This window comes from Oryctolagus cuniculus, chromosome 14, assembly GCF_051225735.1.
Source record: "Oryctolagus cuniculus isolate XC-2025 breed Fujian yellow rabbit chromosome 14, ASM5122573v1, whole genome shotgun sequence".
In the NCBI taxonomy this organism is placed as follows: domain Eukaryota; kingdom Metazoa; phylum Chordata; class Mammalia; order Lagomorpha; family Leporidae; genus Oryctolagus; species Oryctolagus cuniculus.
In genome coordinates this window covers 81,901,081-81,923,546 of record NC_142880.1, presented here as the reverse complement: position 1 = coordinate 81,923,546, position 22,466 = coordinate 81,901,081, and the positions used below count along the sequence as shown (strand labels likewise).

Genomic DNA, 22,466 nt, shown 5'->3' with positions numbered 1-22,466 from the left:
CGGTCGGGGCACTGGATTCTGTCCCGGTTGCCCCTCTTCCAGGCCAGCTTTCTGCTGTGGCCAGGGAGTGCAGTGGAAGATGGCCCAAGTGCTTGGGCCCTGCACCCCATGGGAGACCAGGAGAAGCACCTGGCTCCTGCCATCGGATCAGTGCGGTGCGCCGGCCGCGGCGGCCATTGGAGGATGAACCAATGGCAAAGGAAGACCTTTCTCTCTGTCTCTCTCTCTCACTGTAAAAAAAAAAAAACAAAAAAAAAACCTCTACACTTATCCTGATCCCCAATGTCCAATGAAGTTGCAAGTCAAGGGTTGCCTGTATATGTTTGTAGTGCAGTAAAACCTAACGCATAGAAGTCTTGTTAGATTTCACCTAATCCATGCTCCCCATTAGAAGGTGAATATATGTATGTTCCTATTTCAAATTCAATTTAAGTCTACAGGCTTAATCCAGTCTAGTCTCTGGCAAGAAAAAAAACAATGCTTTCATCATTATTCATGCAAGTGTCAATAAAAGTTCTCTGTCAAATCTTCTTAGTCTATTTTTCTATATGTTGAAATCCCCCTCTACACCTTTAAATCTTTGCTTTATAAAATTCTATATATGTGTTTTAACAAAATCCTCATATTCATTATAAGAAAGCTAAGCTCCATCAATCTTTTCTTATGGAAACGACCCTGGAAAGGCATACATTATGGCTATCACGCATCTGTAAACATCTGTCTCTGTGTGTTAGTATATATGTAAACGTATGTGTATATACACACAGACAGGAGGGTCCTTTAACAAGTTCATTTGGCCTAGTGGTTATGATGCAAACTGAGGTATCTCTATCCCACACTGGAACACCTGGATTCAAGTTCTGGCTACACTCCCAAGTCTAGCTTCCTGCTAATGTACACTCTGCAAGCAGCAGGTGATGGCTCCAGTAATTAGGTTCCTGCTACCCATGTGGGAATCCCAGATTGAGTTCCAGGTTCTTGGCTTCAGCACTGCCCAGGCCCAGACCAGCCCCAGCCATTGTGGACATTTAGGGAGTGAACCAGCAGATGGGAGCCCTCTCTGTCTATCTGTCTTTCTGTGTCTGTCTTTGCCTCTCAAAATAAATTTTTAGAAAATAGCAGTAAGAGGAAAAGTTTTTTCTTTTTGAAAAGACTCACAGAAAATACGTATTATAAAAAAAGCCATGCATGGATTTCAAATTTTTTGGTGCCAAAATAAACTTTTCATTCCATTTTCCATGAACTTTTCAAGTATTCTCATGTGTATATAAATACATTCTTACAAAAATGATCACATTTTCACCAATATAGCAGCATGATGATCATGATGATACTGATACAGTTTATCTCATTTGAATAATCCTTTTGCTTAAGATTTAGGCTCTTGCCATTTGGTCGTCCTTGCAACTTCACATACTTATCTGATTGTTCTCTTGGGATGAGTTTCTGCAGGTCCTATGTTTAAGCCTTTATTTGTGTGTGTGTGTGTGTGTGTGTGTGTGTGTATGTGTAGACAATTTGCCCTCCAGGGAGGTGGTGGTATCATTTTTCACTGACATGGGCAAGATATAAAAATCTCAATAACTCAGGACAACTCAAGTTTTATCTTTTCTGACAGATGAAAAGAAATTTGACTACCATCTGTGTTCTTTGCCTACTAGTGAGACTGAAAATGCTTACGAAAGAGATGTATTTATGTGAAAGGCAGCCTGACAGAGAGACGGGAGAGAGAGAAAGAACTCTCTGTTCACTGTTTCACTCCCTAGTTGGCTGCTACGTCCAGGACTGGGCCAGGCTGAAGCCAGGAGTTCAGATGGGTCTCCCACATGAGTGGGAAGGGTACCAGCACTTGAGCCATCTTCTATTGCTCTCCAAGGCATATTAACAGGGAGATGGATCAGAAGTGGATCAGCTGGGACTCGAACTGGCACTCCGAAATGGGATGCCAGTGTTACAAGTGATGGCTTAATCTGCTTGTACTGCAATGCCAGTCCCAGTATTGCAAAAGTTTTTTCCAGTCTCTATTTGTCCTTTAAATTTGCTTGCAGTATTTTTTCTGACTACTTTTGCCTGTTTGTCTTGTAAAAAATAAATATTATAAGTATTAGAATCAGTTTTGACAAATTTCATAAAAGTAAATCCTTTGGGGAGATGGTTGAATATGTTTTTCAATTTTTAAAAAGTATTTAAATTGCTGTAACTTTTAGTACAGACTCCGGAATATGGAAGCTCTCTGCAGTTCCGCCATTACTTGAAGAGCGCCATGCTAGCCATGGTGGGGGGCACCTATGAAAAATAAAGCAAGGCTGAATGTAACTGAACATCAGGTAGTACAGAAGCTTTGAGGCCAGGGTTTTGAACAAAAGGTTCGTGAGCGGGACTTGTGGGCAGCTGCGTGTTTGTTGGTGAGCCAGTTGGTTTGCTTCAGCAGCCCGACTGGTTCAACATGGAGATTAGGGGAGTGCACCACCTTCAATTACGTCCTGTGTTCCCTCTAGGGCATGTATCTACTGGGATCTGGGAATGCGCTCTGGTCTGCAGCAGAGGACGGACTTGGTCCTGCTGATCCTGGCCATCAAGATATGTCCTTCACGCAGATAAAAGCAATGGTCTGAGCTAACACAGTTTACTAGGGAGAGCGCCTGCCGATCTCTAAGATTTCCATCAAAATCATAGTTTGCCAAGGTGTAAGCTGACCACATCTTTTATAGGCGTGTGGATCCGCCAGCTGGCAAGCCCTGGCCACCACTCTCCCCAGGCAATCCGCCAGCGACTCGGCACTGGGAGCAACATTCATTCCCACTGCTACATTTATTTTACTTTTTTTTTTTTTTTTTGAGGTGTGAGTCACATCCTGTTAATTGGGACTTTTTGCAAAGTCTTTCAGGCATTTTGAAGTGCCCGTTCTCCCATCAATTTCTAGTTAAAATGTATAGTCTTGTCACATGTGTTTTCAGCAAGAAATCTGTACAAAGACTGAAGCAGATTTTTTTTTTTCTTTGCCTAAGTCAATGCAGCAGTGATGAGGCAGGGGAGCTGTCAGTCATTACTGAGGATGACAATTTTCACGGCTTGACAATCTGAAATATGAAATTCTGGCTATTTGATGGCATGCCTATGCTCAGCCCATCCCCCAGACCCACTGAGAAGCGTGGAACAGCAGAGTTCAGGGCCCTTTGCGTAGGCATGATAATTTGGGGAAATAGTTAGCTCATCAGAATTGGCCAGGCGCCCTGTGTTCATATTATCCAGACAGAAGTCACTGAACCACAGCTTCGCTGCTTGGAAACAGGCACTAAAAAGGGAGGGGCGGGGAAGTCTGAGTAGTTAGCCAGTTCCCGTGTTCAATGGTGAAGTGTACTTTACACTCCAGGATAAACTGATACATGTTAAATTATGCCTGAAGAAATGTCTGGAACAGCCCTCAGGGGATCTGTGGACTGCCCTCTGCTCTTGCTGAGACACAGCCTGAAACCAGACCCCGGACTCTCAGCACAAGGTTCCCCCAGTGGGAGAAAGAATCCCACAGAGCGCTCGGCGGTTCCTGGGTGCCACGTTTGGAAGACTGCATTGAAGAGCCACTTGAGTCATTTCTATGCTCAGGTACACACCACTTCTATATATGTACTCAAAGGTTTATTTCTTTGTTTGAAAGGCAGAGAGTTACAGAGAGAAGCAGAGACAGAGAGCTCTTCCATCTGCTGGTTCACTCACTAAATGGTCACAACAGCCTATCCCCATGCCAAAGCCAGGAGCCTGGAACTCCACGTGGGTGGCAGGGACCCAAGCACTTGGGCCATCTTCTGCTACCTTCCCAGGCCATTAGTAGGGAGCTGGATAGGAAGGGGAGCAGTCGGTACTTGAACTGGTGCTCAGATAGGGGACATCAGTGTTGCAGGCAGAGGCTTAACCCGCTGTATCACGACACCAGCCCCCCCGCTACTTTTAAAAGCCCTCTTCACAATTCAGCAAGCCCTTACTCTACAAGGGCGAGAACCCTGGTTCAGCAGGGCACACCCTCCACCTCATCTGAAGAGGTTCAGATTCTCAAATGCACACCAGTCAGGGCTCAGACACCCTCCAGAGAAGGTGGCGGAGACCTGGAGTAAGGTGGGCTTTGGGAAACTGGTGTTATTCTTCCTAGATCTTTTGTTCTAAGACTCCCAATCCATGCTTTCCAGTTGAATCTGCAAGTTGTGTTCCACAGAGGCATTGGCACAAATGGCGAGCTTTCCAAAGACAGAAGTGAGATGGAGGAAATACTAGGCAGAGACAACAGAATGAACACTGTGGCAGACACAGGAAGTGCAGACAACATTAGAAAAAATTCTTGAACCAAAACACCTAGAGACAACAAATCTAATTCATTTGCAGTCCTGGTTAGAGTATTAATTTATCTATTCCACATATAGTCGTGGCACACCCACCCAGGGTAACACACCATTTTTGGTGATATAAGACACCCACAGATGACTGCACGTTGTCATGTTGGTCTAAATGAGGCATTTTCAATAATAAAAGAAACATATGCGTATTCTGCATCAAATACAGAAGTCGCAGAAGAGGACAAAGAACTAAATTAAAAATCATCCACCTTGTTTAAGTTTATAGACTTTGAAGGCAATGTCTCATCTAGCACAGAGAATCAAAGATGTAAATTTGACTGAACACAGAGCAATCACTGATTGGCTCAAAGCAATATTTAGGGTAATCTTGCCAGTGAAAAGGCATAGAAAAGCAATCTAAACACCTGTTTCCATGTGCTAGCATCGACAATCGTGTTCTTCAGGGAATGGGGGATATTCAGCAGCCTGCACTCCAGTAAGAGGCAATGGAGCTTAGCATTTTTATTACTATGATCAAGAATATTCAAGGGGACCAGGGGAAAATATTCACACCCACCTCTTAAACTTGAAGGAGGCAACTCCCTTAAGTCATTCAATGAGTATGAGCAGGGATTAGGGGTGGGAGTTCTCGCCAGGATTCTCGGCTTCACATTCTTCCTCTTTAAGAAATCTGGGCTCTAGACTTTCCAGGAAAAGCAAAGCAATGGCAAGATCCTGGTGGTGCGATGTGACCGGGGCAAGAGTGGAAGCAGCCCCTGCGTTGTCTCAAGTCCAGAGTGGCTGGTGCTACCTACCATGGCTGGGTTGGAAGCCACGAAAGGTGGCAGTGCAGGACTTCCGGCAGCATCGTTCACTGAACCAAGATGGGAATGTCAAGTGGGAAAGCCTTGCCGCTACTCCTTCTCTAGATGGGAGCCTCTCTTCCTGATTGTAGTAAGACCAGCAGCAAACAGGGGTTGAGTGTTTACCGTATTCCAGATGTTGTGCATTTCATGTGTAAAATCCCACTGATTCCATGACCTGGCTGATATTAATAGCTCCATTGTGTAGGCAGAACAATGACCATAAAACAAATTTGTTTAACCCAACTGGGACACTCTTGAGAGAGAAAAAGGAGGTGCTATCCTTAATGGCCCTGGGACAACAGATATAAACCAATATGATTCAGGCAAGCCAGAGCATGGGGTCACCCTACAGATAAGGCACTCAGGTGCAGGGTGCCAGCTCAACAAGACTAGGAAGTGGCTGACTCAGAATACTTTTTTTGTAGTGTCAGTACACAATTACATAATTTTTCTGATTGAATAGCTTTTCGCCTTGGTGCCACGTCTTTGTGAGTGTCCACATTTTTACCTGTGAAATGGGGGTAATGAAATCTATGTGTCAGACGTCATATAAGGATTAAATGGGGCAAAGTACCCAAAGGGGAGGAACTCAAAGTGTTAGTCACTGGATGAGCCCAATTCCCTCCCTCCGGCTCTCCTGTGGGTGACTTCAGCAAACCCTACGCTTCTCCAGCCCATGGTTACCTCTTTCACACAAGGATGGGGTTGAATGAAGGGCAAAAATATCCCTTTCAACTCTGCCGTTCTTTCTTCTCATGTCGTATATTTACCCATATGCAGCAAGTGGAATGCCTCTGCTTTTTAAAAAAATTTTTTAAGATTTATTTTATTTGAAAGATAGAGTCACACACAGAGAGAGAGAGAGAGAGAGAGAGAGAGAGAGAGAAGGGTATTTTCCATCTACAGGTTCATCCCCCAAATGGCTGCAACAGCTAGGGCTGGGCCAGGCAGGAGCAGGAGCCTGGATCTCCCTGCTGGCCTACCCATATGGGCGGTAGGGCCCCAAGTACTTGGGCTGTCTTCTACTGCCTTCCCAGAAGCATTAGTGCGAATGCTAGATCAGAACCGGAGCAGTCAGGACTTGAACCTTGAGTGCTCCCATACGGGGTGCTGGTGTTGCAGGCAGCAGCTTAACATGCTGTTAGTTCAGAGAAATGAGTGCTTGTTTCACACCTGTTTTTTCATTCTTAGTGTTTCTTCTAGGAAGTTGAAAATGGGGGACACGGCGAGACTTCCCTCCCCACTCCTCTTCTTTCCGCCGCCATCTGTCTGTGCAGTAGCTCCTTGTGTGCCTCCCTCCTCCATTCGGGGCAGAAATGCCAGCCCATGTGCTGGGCAAGGAATCCTGTTTGGATTTGGCCAAGTAGAACTTTTTCCTCTGCAGCTTCACATCTAACAGCCTGTCCTTTCTTGAGATCACAAAATGCCTGCACAAGAAAAACCAAACCATAAACTGCACTCGGAGGTCACATTACAACGCCAGGTAAGGATCATTTTCTGAAGAATAAACACTGGGACCGAGTTAAGAATCAGCTGCCTCCATGAACAAAAGGCAGGGAGAAGGGAGAAAAGCCCAGCGGGCTCACGTGTGACTTAACCCGGTGTCCAGCCCCTGGGACCACTACAGATCCTCATGGCAGTGCGACCTCTCGAATCGCCGAGACTGCTGGGCATGCATTTTTCTCCCCTCCCTTCCTTCCTTCCTTATTTCAAAAATATTATTAGTGCCCCTCCCAAGTCATAGATCGGGCACTGTGCAAAGTCCTGAAGGCCGAAATAAAGCAAAGACCCACGGACTCCCTGACGCCGTGGGGCTCCCACGGCAGTGATGAGAGGGATGCTGATCTACCAGCCACGCGATCAGGGGCCAGATCCCGAGGCCGGGGAGGGCATGGAGGAGCCCTTGGTGCCGCTCAGAGGGCTGAGCCCGTTTGGGAAGCCAGGCCAGGTCTCCCAGAGGAAGTGATGAGGCGCAGCCGGGACGGGAAGGATGAGTCGGCGGCGTTCCGGGCAGAGGAAGCAGCTCGTGTAAAAGCCCTGGGGTGGAGGGAAGCTCGGGGAGTTTGAAGAACTGAAAGAAGGTCAGAGTGTCTGGGGCCTTGAGAACCAGGGGAGAGGGCGCGCGCGGGGCTGGCGAGGGAGGCGCGGCGTGCAGCCAGCCCCGCGGGGGCCTTTGCAAGGACTCCGGCTGGTCCTGAACAGCCGCGGCCCATGTGCGCCGCGTGGGCAAGGGTCTGCCATAGAAAGATGTTGCGATCAGAGGGAAAAGGAAAGGATGGTTTCAAGAAAACGGATTTGAACGAGGCAAGCGAGGAATGAAGGCCGCCTCGAGGGCGAACGGTAGCTAACAGAGCAGGTTCCCGGGGACCAGGCGTTGTTCTGTGAGCGTCACACTGAACCCTCGCCCGTCTCGGGGAGAGGCGCCTGGGACCTTTGTCCGCCTCTTCCCACGAAGGAGGAGAAGGAGGATCAAAACAGCCGGGGCAGCGCTGGCTGCCCTGTGTGCGCCCGGACCAGGCAGGGACCCTGGGAGGCCCGACCGCACCCAGACGTTCCTTCCGGCCTGTGCGCCAGGGTGGTGGCTGGGGCCCCGAGGTTACAAAACGGGAAGATTTGCCAAGACTCAGACCAGGTTCTCAGGATCTAAGAAGGTGGAGGGGAGGGGCAAGGCAGCCGATATCGTCCAGTGATGGGGAGGAGCACAAGCCAGTGCAGGTACTTCTATGGCATTAAGGAGAAGGCAAGGGCTTTCATGACACCGAGTGGGCATTCACGTTTCCTTGTCTTTATTTATTTATTTGACAGATAGAGTTATAGACAGTGAGAGGAAGAGACAGAGTCTTCCGTTGGTTCACTCCCCAAATGGCTGCTACGGCCGACACTGCGCTGATCCAAAGCCAGGAGCCAGGTGCTTCCTCCTGGTCTCCCATGCGGGTGCAGGGCACAAGCACTCGGGCCATCCTCCACTGCACTCCCTGGCCATAGCAGAGACCTGGACTGGAAGAGGAGCAGCGGGGACTAGAACCTGGCGCCCATATGGGATGCCGGTGCCACACCCCCTTGTCTTTATTTTAAGATCTGTTTAAAAGACAGGGAGAAAGAGTGTGAAGTGGGTAGGACAGTAGCCCAGGAGGTAGGCATTTGGGCAGCAGCATCCTGCATCCCATATGAGACTCCCTGGGTTCAAATCCTGGCTCTGCTCCTTATTCTAGCTCTCTGCCGATGCGCACCCTGGGAGGTGGTGGTGAGGGCTCAACTACTTGGTTTCCTGCCACCCATACGGAGGACCTGGATTCAGTTTCTGGTTCCTGACTGTTAGGGGCACTTGGGGAGTGAACCAGCGGATGGGCGAGCTCTGTCCCTCTGCCTTCTCAATTAAATAAATAAATAAAATTTAAAGCAGCGCAGTAAAAAGTGGGTAACCTGTGAAATACCTCTCAAGAGGTCATATCCGTTTACAGTGATACGCGGGTCAGAGCAGGAAGGAGAGGCACACGCATTCTTGCAGTGCCCACAGCGGGCCTGTGGAGGAGCTGGTGCGGGAAGGAAACAGTCCCGGGCAGTGGGGGAGCTGCCTGGACCTGACTCAGCCTGCGAGCCCGACTCCTGATTACCGCAGGGCAGGGACGTGGGTCTCCTTGCTGGGCCTTGCTGCTTACTCCCAGGCACCACTCTTCTCTGCTCAGTCTAAACCGAGTGGATCTCCTGCCAGAGCTACCCAACCCCTCTCCGGCCTGCTGCACCCCATGGCTCTGGATGCAGCTCTTGATGTCATCCCCCACTGGGCGACTTCACACACAGCCTGCCGGCCACTGGGACCAGCCCTGCCCTGGGCTCAAGGACCAGGGGCCCGGAAGGTGGGGAGGCTGGGGATGCAGGCCGGGCTGGGATGTGCTTGTCCTCAGCAGGTGGCTGGCTCTGGCCAATGTGTTTCCCAAGGGGCCAGAAAGGAGGTACAGGGCCTATGAGGTCTGCTAGGCCCTGTAATGCCCTAACTCTCTCCATGGGAAACCAAGAAACTGTCTTTCGCCAGGGTAGAACTTGAGCTTTCTGTTACACATGAAAAGCCAAAGAGATGTGACTAGTTTTGCAAACTACTTTATCACAGCACACAAATCAAACCGTTAAAATCACCTAAGAAGTAAAAGGATAGAGAAGCAAGCATTTAACACAGTGGTTAAGTCACCACTTGGATCTCCCACATTCCCTATGGGAGTTCCTGGTTCAAGTCCCGCTACTTGGCTTCTGAGCCAGCTTCTGGCTGATGCACACCCTGGGAGGCAGCAGGCCATGGTTCGAGTACTTGGGTCCCTGCCACCCATGTGGGAGACCCAGATGGAGTTCTGAGTCCCTGGCTTCAGTCTGGCCCAGCCCCTGCTTTTGTGGGCATTTGGGAAGTAAACCAGACAATGGAAGATCTCTTTCTATCTGTCTCCCTTTCTCTGTCTTCTCTCTGTCTCTGTCTCTCTCTCACTCATGTGTGTGTGTGTGTTTCTCTCTCTGCTTTTCACATAAAATGAAAATAAATAATTTTTTTTAATTTTAATTTTTTTAAAGAAGCCTGAAAAACAGAAACATTTTTAAAGTATTTACTGGCATGTGTGCTGTGCCAGGTGTTGAGCTAAAAGGGATTACGTATGTTTGGCCCTGACAACAAGGGCCAAAGGTATTACATATTGTTATTCCCATTTTACAGATAACAAAAGAGAGACTTAGGGCAGTAAAGTAACTTTACCTACATCACAGGGCTGGTGAGTGGAGAAGCAGCCATGTGACCCCTGTGCGCCAATGCTGAGAGTCTGTCAGCACAGCAGGATGCTGCCCTCTGCACCCCGTGAGTCTCTCCCCAGCAGTGAGCCGGAGAGCTCACCTCGTCACAGGCCAGAGAGGCCCTTCTAGATTTGCAGGTGCTTCACGTTTCTCAATGCTTTGCAAATCCCCGTTTTCCTGAAAAAGAGATGAGCCTGGGAATTCTGCCCCCAGGAGACTTATGTCCATCACAGGGTTTATTACCCCACCTTTGCTTATTTGAACGTTACCAGAGCCTACCTGAACCTCTGTGTCTAGAGGTCACGTGAAGGAATTTTGGTAGACAGATGATTGTTTAAACTAGTGAAATAATTATGAAAAGGGACGTTCACATTACCATTCCTGATATTCGAACACATTGGGCAGTCTAGGGTTTTTTTCATCTAATTGTTCAAAACCATTGCGTTTAGATTCCTTTTCTTTAATTTAAAATGATTTCCTGTCTCCATCTCTTACCCAACTCCTTCGTCCATGGGTGGGGGTTTAAGCCTGGAATCTGGCATCTGTGGAGTTTGGCTTTCTCAGCTGGCAGAGTTTAGTCTTAGGACTAAAATTCAGAAGGTCTGATTATTTTCTTTTCAACCCTCTTGATGGCTGAAGGTGCTAAACACGTCACCATGTAACAGCTGAAAAGGAAACTGAAAAAAAAAAAAAAAAGACCAAGTCATGAACCCGCTATTGACAGGACAGACGTTCAGAAACTGGGCTGGGGAAGTGCTTTTTGAACTCCCAGTGAAGGTCACACAATGGAAAGTCTCACTGGAATGTTTTCAGGTTTTAACTTCTGTTGTTCAGGCTGATGCTGACCTTAAAGCACTCCGTTTCCTGGTGACATCCACTATTACCTGGGATGTGCACAGTGAATCACAGGGAAGTGAAAACATACTCCTACGGGCAAAAACCACTGCAGACTGTGAACTCCTGCAAAACATCAGCAAACTTGTCAAATTGTTTCAACATCTGCTTCCCTTTCGTCTTTAGAGCCCGGCTTTCTCAAGGTACAAGCAGCAGGCGGCTTCTCCAATGCCCGGAGTGCCAAGGTAGTGCCCCGACTCCCCGTGCATTTCCGGCAAGCTCCTGGTTAGGGCTGTGACCCTCTTAGGGAGGCGAGGGGAACGATGACACTTTTCTTCCACAGACAGTGGAGCTGACTCCATCGTGATTTTTAGTTCCTAAAAAAAGTGCGGCCAATTAAAATGGCTCAAAATTAATCCCCGTTGAAGCCAACGTATTTTTTTGTTTGTGTAATTGGAATAAAAAAGGGTAGGACTGATATATGGGTGGCGAGACATACAGGAGGCTGATTGTAGGTTGGCACCTTTGGGTGTCACTCAGCCACTCCCGGTCAGCCCCTCTGAGCAAGACAACAGTGAGGACCCACAAGGGCCTCCTAGGACTGAGGAACACACTCTTAGAGCTTTCTCTTAGCTTGTTGGCGTTCCTACAGGGGGCAGGTGAGTTGGGACTGACCAGAAACGGGGAGAGGAGAAAGGAAAATACACTTTTAAGTTGGAGAATATGTTGCCGTAATATCTCAACGAGTGTGAATTAAACTTCACTGGCGACTGCACCCACGGCCACAGCCACTGGGAGAGGTCACCCCCAGAGGCAAGTTCCAGTCTCACTGGGTCCGGACTGAAGATGAGTGGCAGCCCCCTGGCAGTTCTAACAGTCGTCCCTCAGTGTCTGCGCTCCCTCGCTTTTCCCACCCCCGTTCGCACTCGTAGGCTGTCTTACAGTGTGATGTTAAGAAAGCCATGTGTGAAGCCTTAGCCTATTTGGAGTCAGGCCCAATGTGTGAATCCTGGCTCTCTCCCTTCCACGCGGTGTGATAAAGTCAAGTTACATAACCTCTCTGACTTTCAGGATGCTCATCTCAGAACTAGGACAGCACAACTGCACAGAAGGGGACAGTCTGGCTGCCTGTGTTCTAATTTTCCCCCACCACTTGTCAGCTGTACCTCTTCATGTGAGTGACTATTTTATGTGTCTCTTATATATGTTTCCTCATCTGTAAAAATAATACTAATGCCTACTTCATACAGTCAAGAATTACAATACTCACCTTATTTAATCTTTTAAAGATGAAAGGAGATGACTGGGGATGGCTGTCGAGGCTTAGCGGGTTAAGCCTGCTGCTTGGGACACACATATCCCACATGCAATACCTGGAGTTGAGTACCACTTCTGCTTCCCATCCGGCTTCCTGGTGATGCACACCTTGGGAGGCAGCAGAGGACGGCTCAGGTAAGCAAGTCCCTTTCAACCATGTGGGAGACCCTGATGAGATCCTGGCTCCTGGCCTTGACCTGGTCCAGCACCTGCTGTTATGGGCATATGGAGGGTGAATCAGTGGATGGAAGGTATCTCTCTCTGTTTCTAGGTGATTTTAAAAGTTAACTACTTTCTCTGCTGTGTTTGTTGATTTAAAGAAAGGAGTTTAATTTTATCTAATTAAAAGATAGCTTTATCCAGAGAGAACAAAAAAATTCTACATTAAATATACACTTGTTTTTTTAATCACCATCTTAACTCGACAGGTTTCTGGGAATCAGCAGACACTGGCAAAGTAGAGGTGACACGTTCATAAAAAGTGCCGAAATTATGTAAACTTTTTTCCCCAAATTTTTGCCTGAAAAAGCTTCTTAATATAACCTGAAGCTCAAACTATGCAGAAACATACAGATAAATGTAAATTGGATAAAATTACAAACATTTCTGTAGTGCCAAAAACATGCAAACCAAGTTAAGCATCTGACCTCTTCATCTGAAATCTTAAATGTTTTGTCCTTAATTGATTACATTTTGCAGGAGCTCAATAGCTTCTTTTGAAAGTGATTGACAGAGAGATGTTTTGCATCTGAGTGAAGCATAAACACCAATATCTCCTGACTTAAAAAAAAATCCTTTATTCTGGTGCAACTGCCTACAGTGCTGGCATCCCATATGGGCCCCAGTTCAACTCCCGGCTGGACTCCTGGCTGCTCCACTTCTGATCCAGCTCCCTGCTGATGGCCTGGGAAAGCAGTAGAGGACGGCCCAAGTGTTTGGGCCCCTGCACCCATGTGGGAGACGCAGAAAAATCTCCTGGCTCCTGGCTTCGGATCAGCCCAGCTCCTGCCATTGCAATCATTTGAGGAGTGAACCAGTGAATGAAAGACCTTTCTCTCTGTCTTTCCCTCTCTCTATCTGTAACTCTGCCTCTCAAGTAAAATAAATAAATCTTTTTTAAAAAATCCTTTATTCTTAAAGATTTGGCTGAATTCACCCATTACAAGCAAAGGACAGATACTTTTTGCAACTCCTCTGCCTAGTGGTTGTCATGTTTATTTTGACAATGCTTGCGAAGCTCATTCTGATTTTGAAAACATTCAAATGCAAAAAAGCAGATGTCTTAGAACTGAGGAGACACTATTAAAATGCTTTGCATTTACAATTCACCAAAAGCAACATAGATCATCTATGTGTACAAGAACTGGACACTATAATTTGGCTTTGTAGTTCAGGAGCCACATTATAAGAGGCAAGATATCTTGGAGTAGTCTCTGTTATGCAAGTATCATTTCAAGGTAACTTGCAATTCATGGTCTTCATTCGGGGTGGGTGTTTGGCATAGCAGGTAAGATGCTGCTTGGGATGCCTGGAGCTCATCCTGGAGCTCTTGGGGTGGTTCCAGTCCTGGCTGTACTCCTGACTCCAGGTTCCTGCTAATGTGCACCCTGGCTGGCAGCAGGTGGTGTGGCTCAAGTAGCTGAGTCCCCGCCACTCACATGGGAGACTCAGATTGAGTTCCGCACTCCTGCTTCTGCCTGGTCCAACCCTGGCCATTGCATGCATTTAGAGAGTGAACCAGTGGATGAGAGCTCTCCATCTCTCTGCCTTTCAGATAACTGAAATAAATTCTAATTGCCATCATTTAAAATGTCTACTCTTCAGAAGCCACTGTGCTGTGCTCATGATCTCTTCTAGTCTTTATAAAGAATTCCATCAAATTGGTAATACTTCCCATGCTTACCGATAAAAAAAAAAAAAAAGACAGAGAGGTTCAGAGAGATACCATTCCAGTGAACTCACCATGGAAAGTGGTGAATTTGAAGCCGAGTCTGTCAGACTCCAGTGCTTCGCCTCTTTCAACCATCTGCAATCATTTGCTTCAATCATGCCATGTGAAGAAGGGAGCACAAAGAATGACACCAAGGACGTGCTAGGCAGGTTGACAGGGACGTCTCAAACATGCTCCCATGCACACATGTGCGTGCACACACACACACAGCCGTGTGTGGGAACTTCCTCTGGCTGAGGCTGGGTAAAGCATGAACGCCTCCCTGGTATGGACTCTTGGAGAGAAAGACAGATGGAAAAGGTAGAAAAGTGGGAATTGTAATTTCACTTTAAGTAAAAGAGATTTTTCTAATACCTTGTGGACTGCAAAATAGATGCCCACCCATTCACTCTTCCATTATATGCTCATACCAGGCAGAGTGAGTATTATCAATCTAATTCTACAGGTAAGAAAAATAAGGGCTGGAGAAGTTAAGTGCTTTGCCTATGGTCATACAGCTTTTTAGTAACAACCCATACCTCCCTACTCTGCAGGGTGACCTAACAAATTCCTTCTGAATTACCAGATAATTATTGGATAAGAATAATATGTATTCTTACATTAATTATTCATATATAAGGGTTTGCCTGAAGTGCTCAAAGATGTATTTCAAACATTCCCCTTATAATCTCATTTACATTATTCTTCAGCACTACTTAGCAAGACAGGGTTTGCTAAATGAAGGAAAATTTCTGCCCAGATCCCAATCAAGTTATTATAAATTCCAAATTAATAGGCCCTAAATAAATAAAAGCTTATTACGGAGCTAAAAGCTGATAATGTTGTTTGTTTCTGATATCTTTTTTCATTTGCTTCAGTCCCAATTTGAGTATTTTATCTCTGCAATTTTTTTTTCCTGTTTCCTCATTAGAGAAACAAGGCAAGAGACGCATACAGGAAAAGAAATACTTGTATGTGAATAAAATTAATAACCTGAAATTATAGGAAGGGGTGAAGAGGCTTCTTCTCAGTAATTTATCATAATGTTTAGTAACAGCAATTTGCAGTAATGAAATAACTAATCTTTGCTTCTCCTGGGCATGTGTTGTATTTATTGGTTTATGCTGTACTTACTTTTTTTTTTATTACTCCATTTGTTAAATTATTTAAACTTACGAGCCAACTTCTAACTTATTAATGGTAAGGAACGCATCTGAAATGGGAATCATGCGAATAATGATTTCATTTTTCACCTGTATTTTTAAGTGGCCAAAATATCATTACCATTTACCGGGGATTTATAGGCACCAGCAAGCTTGAGATGGTTCAGCTCTTGGACCAGGTAACCCAGCTTGAGTTCTAAGGACTAAAAGGACTTCTCCTATAAAACAAACTTTGTATTAAAAAATCATCTGGGGGGAATCTCGCGGTGGGTTTCCTTTTTGCTTTTAAGAGTCCTGAGGGATTGAGACGCGCGAGAGACAGGCTGATGGCATGAAAGGCCCAGCGCTCTTACGGAGATTTCTCCCGTGATTAAAAAATCATGCATTTTTTTGTCGGCCAGGTGCAAGGAGTAAACACTAGGGGATTCTCTCAGTTCCCTCGTCCTGCCTCTAATCTACAAACACACCACAAAGGCCGCTCTGTTCCTTCCCGCAGCCGCGTTTCTCATTCAGACGTCCTTCCTGTTTGGGGTTCTATTTCTTCCTTCCACTGGGTGCTTGCCTTTCCTGCATGGGCTCCTAAGTTTGTTTGTTTTCCAGGCCGCTCACATTTTTCTATTTCGGAATCGTGGCTGCCCGACCCTCCGCGCCACGTGGCCGCCGGGGTCGCGGCTACCTGCGGCCATTCATCACCTTCGCGGCTACGCACTTCCCTCCTCCCGGCTCCTCTTTCTTATCTCTCGCCCCTCATTTCCTCCCCCCGGAGTCTCCCGTCCCCCTCTCGGTGCCCTTTGACCGTCCCTGCCGCGGCCCCCGAAGGAGCGCTCCCCGCGGGTGGCGCGCCGAGCGCCGGTGCCCACGGCCCTGTCCCGGTCCCCGTCCCGCGCTGCCGGCCGCCGCCGCGAGGGCCGGGCAGGGAGAGAGAGGTGCGGGCCCAGCCCGGGCCACCCCTCCGGAGTCTGGACGCAGGGCGCCTCCTCGGCCCGTTTCCACTTGACCCCGAGCCACTCCGGAGCCACCTGCGGGAGGGCGCCGCGCGCCGGCCGCCCGCCCTCCGCAGCCAACAGCTCGCTTCTCCCGGCTCGGCCGTGACCTGGCCTCACCCTCGGCGGGTTGTGTTTTTCACTATTTCCAGATACGTTCGTGCATAAAGCACGCGTCAGGCCCCACCCCCGGCCTCCGCTCGCTGCCAGTCCGAAGGTACCGTGGAGGAACACTCCGTGACGGCCACCGCGGCGGCAGGGTGGCTTCTGTCTCAGCCGCTGAAGTAAGTGTGTTGGAGAAGCCGGATGCACAAGGGCTCAGCAAACCACCACCACCACCACCACAACCCCCTTTCGCCGGCCCAGGCGTGGGAAGGCGGCCGCAGATCCCAGCGAGCCGAGCGCCCGGGAAGCGGCCCGCGGCGGCGCCCACTCCGCGTCTCGCTCCCCAAGCAGGTGCCGGTTTGTTGACTGTGAAAGTCGGTGCCAGGGACAGCACCTGGCTGTGCCAACCCTCCAACACAGCGGCAGACCCGCGCTTCTGACGCGTTCTGGGTGAGGATCAAAGAAGTCTCTGCTGGGAGGGGGGGGGGTGAGGTAAACAGGAGGAAATGACCCCAAATTTGCAACATTGTTTCCAAGGCTCCTCTATGACGTCACTCCCCTCCCCTCCCGCCCGGCCCACTCTGGAGACAAAAGGGAGCGCTCCGGCTCCGCTGAATGAATGAAAACAAAGGCTGAGGCCCGAGGCGTGGGTCTGGCCCCGGGCGGACGGAGGCTGGGTGCGAGGGAGGCCGTCCCCTCGGCAGTCCTTCCTGGTAAACACCCGTCCCTGGCCGGGTCGGGGTCCGGGTTTTCAGCCTTTTGTCCGTCGTTCCCGTCTCGGCCTGGTGTCGGGCTCAGGGCTCCCATGGCCTGGAGGGTCCTCATCACTGCCTTCGTCTCCCGCTGCGAACGGGTTAGCCTCGAGCAGTTAGGTCAGCGTGGGCTTCCGCGCGGAGCCAAGCCGCCACGGGCCAGTTTCCGACAGGGCGCGCCCACCTGCCCCGGCTGCCCCCGAGAGAGGGGCTTAACTGGCTGCGTGCATTCCACAGGAAGGGCCCTGCCTCCTCGCTCAGGGTTCTCAGGAAATATCCAAGTGGTTGAGCTAGCTCTTGGGACACCCTACGTCCTGTAGCAGAGCGCCTCGGCTCAAGTTCTGGCTGCACTCCTGATTCCAGCTTCCTCTACTGTGCACCCTGGCAGGCAGCGCGTGACAGCCCAGCCGAGGGAGTCGGGTCCCTGCCGCCCGCGAGGGAGACGTGCATTGCATTCCAGATGCCTGGCTCAGGCGAGGGGTTGCGGGCATGTACTTGGAGAGTGTTCCAGGGGATGGGAGCGCCCCTGCGCACGCTCTCCACCCCAATGCCCTTTTAAATCATAATAAGGATGTTGAGGGAAGAAACCATGAACTCCAGTTACTTTTTCTGTTACCAAAACAACCCATGCTAGAATAAGCTATGGTTTTACTCTTACTCCGTTATCTGGTTGTGACTTTAGTAGATATATTTGTTTCTTAGTGCTACCACAGCAAAGTATTCCGAGTGGCTGCCTACCTAGTTAATAAATAGAAATTTACTGTGCTGGGCCCGGCGCCATGGCTCACTTGGTTAATCCTCCGCCTGCGGCGCAGGTATCCCATATGGACACCGGGTTCTAGTCCCGGTTGCTCCTCTTCTAGTCCAGCTCTCTGCTGTGGCCCAAGTGCTTGGGCCCTGCACCTGCATGGGAGACCAGGAAGAAGCGCCTGGCTCCTGGCTTCGGATCGATGCAGCGCGCTGGCCATCGTGGCCATTTGAGGGGTGAACCAACGGAAGGAAGACCTTTCTCTCTGTCTCTCTCTCTGCTTATAACTCTACCTGTCAAATGAAAAAAAAAAAAAGGTAAAAAAAAAAAAAAAGAAATTTACTATGACACAGTCCCAAGGTGAGAGGTTGGGGAAGGATTGTGCCCTTCCTCCCTCCCAGCTTCTGGTAAGCCAGGCGTGCCCTGGGTTCTATAAAGTGTCACCCCAAGAGCGACTTCCCCTGTTGTTTTCCCTGCATATACCAGGTGATAGCGAGGTGTTCACGGAAAATGGAATTAACAGGTAAATTTATGCTGGTGCAAAAGATTTTTCACAGCATGCATTTCCCAGGAACTTTTGGAGGCACCCTCTGACGGTTTCTGTATCTAAATTTCCCCCTTTCCTGAAAGGTAGTCCCTAATAATCTCATTTTAAAAAATGAAGACCCAATTTCCAAATAGGGTCACATTCAGAGTTAGAGGGATCAGGGATTAGGAATGCAACTCACCTTTTCAGGGAAACACAATTCAGCCAGTAACAGTGGACTACACTGGGGCTGGCATTGTGGAGCAGCCGGTTAGGCCTCCACCTGCAACACTGGCATCTCATATGGGCAACTGGTTCGAGTCCTGGCTACTCTGCTGCCAACCAGCTCCCTGCTAATACACCTGGGAAAGCAGTGGAAGATGGACCAAACGCTTGGGCCCCTGCTACTCACATGAGAGACCAGGATGGAGTTCTTGGTTTCTGGCTTTGGCCTGGCCCAGCCCTGGCTAGTGCATATTTTTGGGGAGTGAATGAGCAGACAGAAGATCTCTAGCTATCTTACAAATAAATATTTTTTTTTTAAAAGCCAGTAGATGATTTTGACATTAAATATTTTCTCAACTTAGATAAAAGATCCACTTCTCTTGTTTGTGGGTTATCACATGGAATGTTCTGTAGCTAGAGTCATACTGAGATTCCAACCATGGTGAAGCAGAACTGCTCCTACAGTAAATGGTGGTCTGGCTTTAGGAACCCCTGCTTGGCCACTTCCCCTTATGTGTGCCTGCCCAGATCGCTCCTTCCGGTTTCCCTGGACCAAATGGGAACCTGATCTGCGCCTTAAGCTGAGGTTTCTGTTTTCTGGGCTCTCCTCTAGCCTTGGACACAACTGAGCAGCCCTTCCATACTGTAATAGTGGCTCCCAGCCGTCACCAGAGACGTAGCTCTTATTGTTGATGGGGGAGGGGCTGGAAAATGTGTCAACACAGATAAAATTGGTCGCCCAATAGCAGTTCACACCCATCATTGTAGTCATGATGTAAGACTTAAAGTGACATTTAAGCATTTTTGAGATCCTGAGAAGAAAAATAATTGAAAAAGGCTCTTGTTGGGACTGGGTTGTCAGAGCATTTTGTTGATAATGTCAGAGCATATTAGGGTTAATGAACATCGTGGGTTCTCCTAATTTTCCAGGCAATATTCATAACGAGCCCATGCTACAAGGCCTATCCTCCAGGGCTTACCCAGCACTTAATCATCTTTCATTTCCATGGCACTGCTCCTGCCCCCATCAGATTCTCATAGCAGCCTCCTAGGTTAGGAAAACTGAGATGATGAGCTGGTCAGGAAAACAAGGAGGCTGTGAGAGTGGGGGGCCCCACAGGTGGTCTCTGGGAGCCTGCTGGGTCCTTTCATTTCAGCCAGCTGACAGCTCCTTGTTAAAAAAAAAAAAAATCTGTGGTGTTGATTTCATTTACAGGTTAGGTCGATTTTCAGCATCTTGTTGGAACATTCTGTTTTTAATTTTTATTTTCCAGCTTTTCTACTTGGGTAGATAAGTTGGATCCAAGGAGAGCTATCTCACCTATTTCACTGACTACAAAGGCTTCACAGCAGATGGAATTTAAAAGGGAAATGGAGGAGAGTGAACTTAGCAGAGCCAGGTGAGAGATGCAGCCAAACCTTTGTTCCCGCATAGCTCAGACAGGAGCACTTCCTGCACAGGGGAGAGGGGTGCAGGATAGTCTTTCTTCACTTCCCCTCCAGTTGGAAAAATGTATGCTTTCCTTTCTGATAATTCACTGTCACTGTACAAAATTAAACTACCGAAAGCGTGAACGTTCTACAGTCTCAGCACTTCCCTGCCTCTGGCTAGGAGCTGCCACAATGATGGTTCAGGCGTGTCTGCTAGGCTTCTGTCTCTATGTACAAATGGAATCAAGAACATGATAGACTGTCAGAACATTCTGGTCATTCTGCACTGGCTCTTTCTCGTATTGTTAGTTTTCCATGTGAAATCATGACCATAGAACCTATTCTTATTTTTTCTTGGAAAGGCAGAGAGAGAGAGAGAGAGAGAGAGAGAAAGACTCCCATCCCCTAGTTCACTCCCCAAATGCCCACAATGGCCAGGGCCAAGCCAGAGCCAGGAGCCTAGAACTCAATTCAGGTCTCCCATATGGCTGGCAGGGACTAACTACTCGAGCCATCACTGCTGTCTTTCAGTGATCCATTAGCAAGAAGCTGGAATGAGTAGCCAGGGCTGGAATCAAAGCCAGGCACTCAGATGTGGGACACACGCATCCTAACGTGTGTGGTAACCACTAGGCCAAACACCTGCTTTTTGACAAAAACAAACAAACAAAACAAAAACACTTCAAGTTTTTAAAATACAGCAGTTCCCGCACAGAATCAAATGAAAAGTCTTCCATCATTCATCTCTAGTCCTTCATCTCTAAGGTTACTTACTGTAACAGCTGTAACAGCCTTCACGTATTTCCTTCAAGAAAACATATTCTCCATATGTGTACACAGAGATAACTTTAATTCTGCTCTGTACTTTGTTTATGGAATAAATGTCGGATTTTAGAGAGTTAGCACATCCAGATATTCAATTCCAATCAATGCGTAGCATTCCCCTTCATGGCTATGCCATTATTTAATGTAATCAGTTCTCTATTCATGGGCATGCAAATTATTTTAAAGTTTTAGGCTACCATAACATTCCTTTGAAATTTTTTCCCCAAAGATTTATTTACTTATTTGAAAGGTAGTTACAGAGAGGCAGAGGCAGAGAGAGAGAGGTCTTCCATCTGTTGGTTCACTCCCCAGAAGGCTGCAACAGCCAAGCTGGGCTGATCCAAAGCCAGGAGCTTGGAGCTTCTTCCAGGTCTCCCACGTGAGTACAGGGGCCCAAGAACTTGGGGCATCTTCTACTGCTTTTCCAGGCTGTAGCAGAGAGCTGGATTGGAAGTGGAGCAGCCAGGACTCAAACCAGTGCCCATATGGGATGTGGGCACTGCAGGTGGCGGCTTTACCCTCTACGCCACAGCGCTGGCCCCCATGACATTCTTTCACATGTATAACTGTATCAGGATAAAATGGTGACATTTCCTTATCCACAGTTTTATCAGCCTTGGGAATAAACACTTTATTTATGTATCATTTTATAAAAGCCTTTGTGTATCTAACAGGTGATAGATACCTTGCCTTCACTTTCATTCATGTGATTGTTAAGGAATCTATTTTATATGGTTTGTTGCCCTGAATGGCCAGGCATTTATGACTTTTCGTTGGGTATATATTGGAAGGTTTCTCTTTCCTTATTTAAGTGAAAGATTGCATTCTCAGCATGAAAACATGCATACAGAACTCCAGTGAATTAAAAAGCAATTATTTTTTACATTTTTATAACTCTGTAATAAACTCAACAGAGACCAGGCTAAAGTTTACCTTTGTGAAAGCAAATACAATAATAGTCCCCTCTTACCTGTGATTTTGCTTTCTGTGGTTTCAGGTACCTATGGTCAACTGCGATCCAAAAACATTAAACGGAAAATTTCAGATTTAAGCGATTCATACATTTCCAACTGAGTGCTGTTCAAAACAGCACAATAAAATCTCTTGCTGCTCCTCTCTGTTCTGCCTGGGATGTGAACCATCCCTTCATCCAGAATATCTGCACCACACAAGGGTGCTTCAAAAAGCTCATGAAAAATGGAATTAAAAATATGCGATTTTTTGATGCAAAAATATTTGAAATCCATACATATAAGGGGTCTTCAAAATGTTTATGAAACAGGGTCATCAGTGTTGTGGCACAATGGGTTAAGCCACTTCTTTCGATGCTGGCATCCCATACTGCAGTGCCCAGTTACTCCACTTCTGATCCGGCTCCCTGCTAACACACATCCTGGCAGAGCAGATGATGACTCAAATGTGTGCGAGACTCAGATGGAGCTCCAGGTCCCTGACTTTGGCCTGGTCCAGGCCTGGCTGTTGTGGGCATTTGGGGAGTGAACCAGCGGATGGAAAATCAATCTCTCTCTCTCTCTCTTTCTTTGAAGTGAAGGTGGAAGTCCTCAACTTAATAAAGAAAGAAACAAATTGTGAAGTTATTGTTGTTAATATCTGACTGTACGTACAGGAAAAAAAGCTATAGAGTGAGTCTTGTGCTATTTTCAGG

General features: G+C 47.7%; 1 protein-coding gene and 1 long non-coding RNA gene across 2 annotated transcripts in view; one reads left to right on the top strand and one right to left on the bottom strand.

Annotated features, from left to right (window-relative positions):
• Nucleotides 1–5,989: 5,989 nt before the first annotated feature.
• Nucleotides 5,990–22,466, bottom strand: part of NDUFAF2 (NADH:ubiquinone oxidoreductase complex assembly factor 2) — a 323,300-nt gene continuing 306,823 nt past the window's right edge. The window contains exons 5-7 of the transcript XR_016220788.1: nucleotides 12,066–12,324; nucleotides 10,457–10,638; nucleotides 5,990–6,618 (exon numbers count right to left, since the gene is read on the bottom strand). The gene's annotated coding sequence lies outside the window, so the exon portion shown is untranslated. The remainder of the gene's footprint in view (nucleotides 6,619–10,456; nucleotides 10,639–12,065; nucleotides 12,325–22,466) is intronic.
• On the top strand, nucleotides 10,924–12,247 carry LOC149122410 (uncharacterized). Its single transcript, XR_016220800.1, has 3 exons — nucleotides 10,924–11,040; nucleotides 11,867–11,969; nucleotides 12,085–12,247. It is a non-coding gene; the product is annotated as an uncharacterized LOC149122410 (long non-coding RNA).